General features: G+C 33.7%; 1 pseudogene; it reads left to right on the forward strand.

Moving 5' to 3' along the window:
- The first annotated feature begins 1,314 nt into the window (after nt 1–1,314).
- Nucleotides 1,315–1,897, forward strand: LOC100961989 (annotated as a pseudogene).
- Nucleotides 1,898–3,614: the final 1,717 nt, after the last annotated feature.

The raw sequence follows: 3,614 nt of genomic DNA on the forward strand, positions 1-3,614 counted from the left end.
TGATTTAATAAAAATAAATAAAAATAAATAAAAAACAAAGATAAATAAAATAAATAAATAAATAAAAGACAAAATTCCATGAAAGAAATGGAGTAAAAATATTAGGAGAAAAGGAGAGGAAGTAAAATTTACAACTGCTGAAGTAGAGCTTATAATGTTTTTAAATCACCATAAAATTCATGTCTGGGGCCAGAAATTAACAAATGAGTGTGTGACACCTAGTCATGCTTAAAAACAAGCAATAGTAGATGATTATGGACGGACAAACACACACACATGGTAGATATGTGAGTGTGGTATGTGTTCACACACATCCTTTTGGTTTTCTTTCCCAGCAGAACTCTAACACACCCTCTTTAAGATGGGCATGTCAAAAGCAAATAAGAGCCAACTTGAAGGGAATTTCATTGCCCCCAAATGAGAGATTCTGCAGAAAAATAAATGTAAAGGATTAAAACACCAAACATATAAAGACCCATCAGTATCTAATACTATCAGAATAAAATTTTAAAAAAGAATTATCATTATTTATTCTTGGAGATTACTGGGGCACCATATTACTGTTCTGGAAAAAGAAAACAAACTACTTTTCCTGCATAAGCTATAATTCAGGATAAACAAAGAGATGATGAGAGAAAAATCTTTGTAGAAGAATCATAGGCAATAAATGTAGAAGGAACAAAAATGACCACAGTGACATCATGAATTCAGGTAACATTTCCTCAGGTAATATTTGTCATCAATGAATAATGGGGCAATGGGAAACTTAGATGAGTTTATCAGACAGACTCCATATTAATGCCATAAAAAAAGGACAACCAGAAATTGTTTTACCTTTGTAATTATCCAGGAATTGTGAACACAGGACTACCTATGAAGCATTCTCATCATAAACATTGCATCTAGTCAAGTTTCTAGATCTATCTTCTTGTTATGAGAAATATGGGAAGTAGAGAAACATGTAAAATGACATGGCAAGGAATAGAGAAGAAATTTTACAAATTATGAGTCTTAGGAATACTAATAATACTATATAAACCAAATGCAATGCATAAACCTTATTTAGATGCTACTTTGAACAAACCAACTTTCATAAGATATACGTTTATTAAGACAATTGTGACCTAAACATGAACTGTGTACTACTTGATATTAAGGAAATTATTTTATTGAGTATGAATAAATGATATCATTAGGATTTAACTCAGCTGTTAGAGATACAAAGCAAAGTATTTGTGAGTAAAATATGGTTGACAATACTCTGACAGGCTTCAGGTCGTAGGCGCTAAGGCAGTTGTGGGTCGCGGTGCAGACATGGCCAAGTCCAAGAACCACACCACACACAACCAGTCCTGAAAGTGCCACAGAAATGGCATCAAGAAACCCCGATCGCAAAGATATGAATCTCTTAAGGAGGTAGATCCCAAGTTCCTGAGGAACATGTGCTTTGCCAAGAAGCACAACAAGAAGGGCCTGAAGAAGATGCAGGCCAACAATGCCAAGGCTGTGAGTGCACATGCTGAAGCTATTAAGGCCCTTGTAAAGCCCAAGGAGGTTAAGACCAAGATTCCAAAGGGTGCCAGCCGTAAACTCAGTAGACTTACCTACATTGCCCACCCCAAGCTTGGGAGGCGTGCTTGTGCACGCATTGCCAAGGGTCTCAGGCTCTGCCAGCCAAAGGCCAAGGCCAAGGATCAAATGAAGGCCCAATCTGCTGCTTCATCTGCAGCTCCAGCTTCAGTTCCAGCTCAGGCTCCCAAAGGTGCCCAGGGCCCCACAAAAGCTCCAGAGTAGAGGCATCTGTCTGCCATGAGGACAAAAGGACTGGTGTGACCTCTAGGCTGCTGTCTATATGGGGCTGGGGTCCTCCTGTGCTATTTGTACAAATAAACCTGAGGCAGGGAAATAAAAAGAAAATACTCTGACAGAAAAAGGAAAGAAAGTATAGGTAAGAATTGCAGAAAGTTGATGGTTGCTTAACTTGAGCAAGGAGTACATGAGGGTTTGTTTAACTATTTTTCCTTTTGTATATGTTTGAAATGTTCTTAAAAAAGTATTTTTTAACAAATCATATGTAATGTATCAGATACACTTAAAAGATTGATGTAATAGTTTTAAATGGCAACATTCATAGATACCAGAAACCACATCTTTGGAAACCCTTAGGAAGAGTTTTTGGCCATATTCCACCAAGCCAGAGTGTATAGCTGTTCCTTAAAGATTAATACAGCATTCCAGCCGCAGAATACCATATTTCCTGCCACCCAACATGGTCTCACTTATTTAATTACTACTTACTTTCTACCAAATGCTGAAACGTTTCCATACCACGGGGAAAGCCATTATACCCCATGGTCAGACCTTCAGGTATTTTATGAAAATCTAGCTAATTGGGGAAAAAAGTAAGGAGGTTAAAGACTGGAGTTCTAGTTTCTTAGATAAGTTATTTTTACTATTGGACTTTCAATGGTGATTTAATTACTATAATTGAACAACTATACAAATTCAATGTCCCAGGATAAATCTAACTATCTGGTTTACTCTATGCTACCAGACCTTGGTTAGCAAAGCAGTTCTTGAATATTCTTATCACTTTATTATCCTGTCGTCCACTGTGAAGATACACAAATCAAGTTACTTAAATATAAACAAGGTATCTTTGTGGCCATCCAAATATGTTTTCTGTAAAACCACTTTCCCACATTGTTAATTGCTGAGCCTATCATCCATCCATTTAAACAACAAATTATTTACTGAATACAAAATATTTCTAGACTTTAAAAAAAGACAATGGATTCAATGGTGAACTATCATAATGAATGTAAACACGATTTTAATCATCTCATTAAAAACGATTTCAATGATAACTAGAGTTGCAGAAATGCCTATATTAAGATCAGATGAAATATATATATATTAAAAATGCCCTACAAGCTCTTGTTCTTGGAATTAGATATAATTATATTTTTGTTTTTAGACTTTCATCTATGATTTTACAGTGTTTTCTTTAAACAAAAATGTGACCATATTAAATATACAGTTTATTAGAGCTGTGTTCACTTAATGAGAATATTCCTATATTATTAAATATTTGTGGAAAACATAATTTTTTATTACCTGCTTAATATTCTAGTTAGTTCTTACTGTAAATAATCCTATGGTTCTTATGTATACACTTTAACCATGCCAATAAATAGTTTATTAGGTTCTAGAAGTGAAACTTCTGGGTCAAAGTGTATTAACAATTTTAAGGCTGTTGATGTATATCTCCAAATTGAAATGCTTTTTGCAAATGGATAAATTTCTAAAAGTATAAGAATTATCATCTGAAAACCCATCTAACAGCACTCATTAGTAGAGCAAAATATTATTTCTTAACTCTGCCAATTTTAGAATGTTTTAATTGATAGCGAACATTTAATTTTTTAAATTACCATTATTCAATTTTTAAGTATATTAATCAATACTCAAGGAGGAATATCAAGCAATAATCATTGAGACTTTATAGATTATAATTCTTTTAAGTCTATTTAGAAAAATATCTAATGGAAGAAAAATTCCTAAAATATAGAATATATGTTAAATGTCTAGATAGTTTAAAGATAACTACATTT

This window comes from Otolemur garnettii, unplaced genomic scaffold (genome assembly GCF_000181295.1).
Source record: "Otolemur garnettii isolate 467f Iridium unplaced genomic scaffold, OtoGar3 scaffold00001, whole genome shotgun sequence".
Lineage (NCBI taxonomy): Eukaryota > Metazoa > Chordata > Mammalia > Primates > Galagidae > Otolemur > Otolemur garnettii.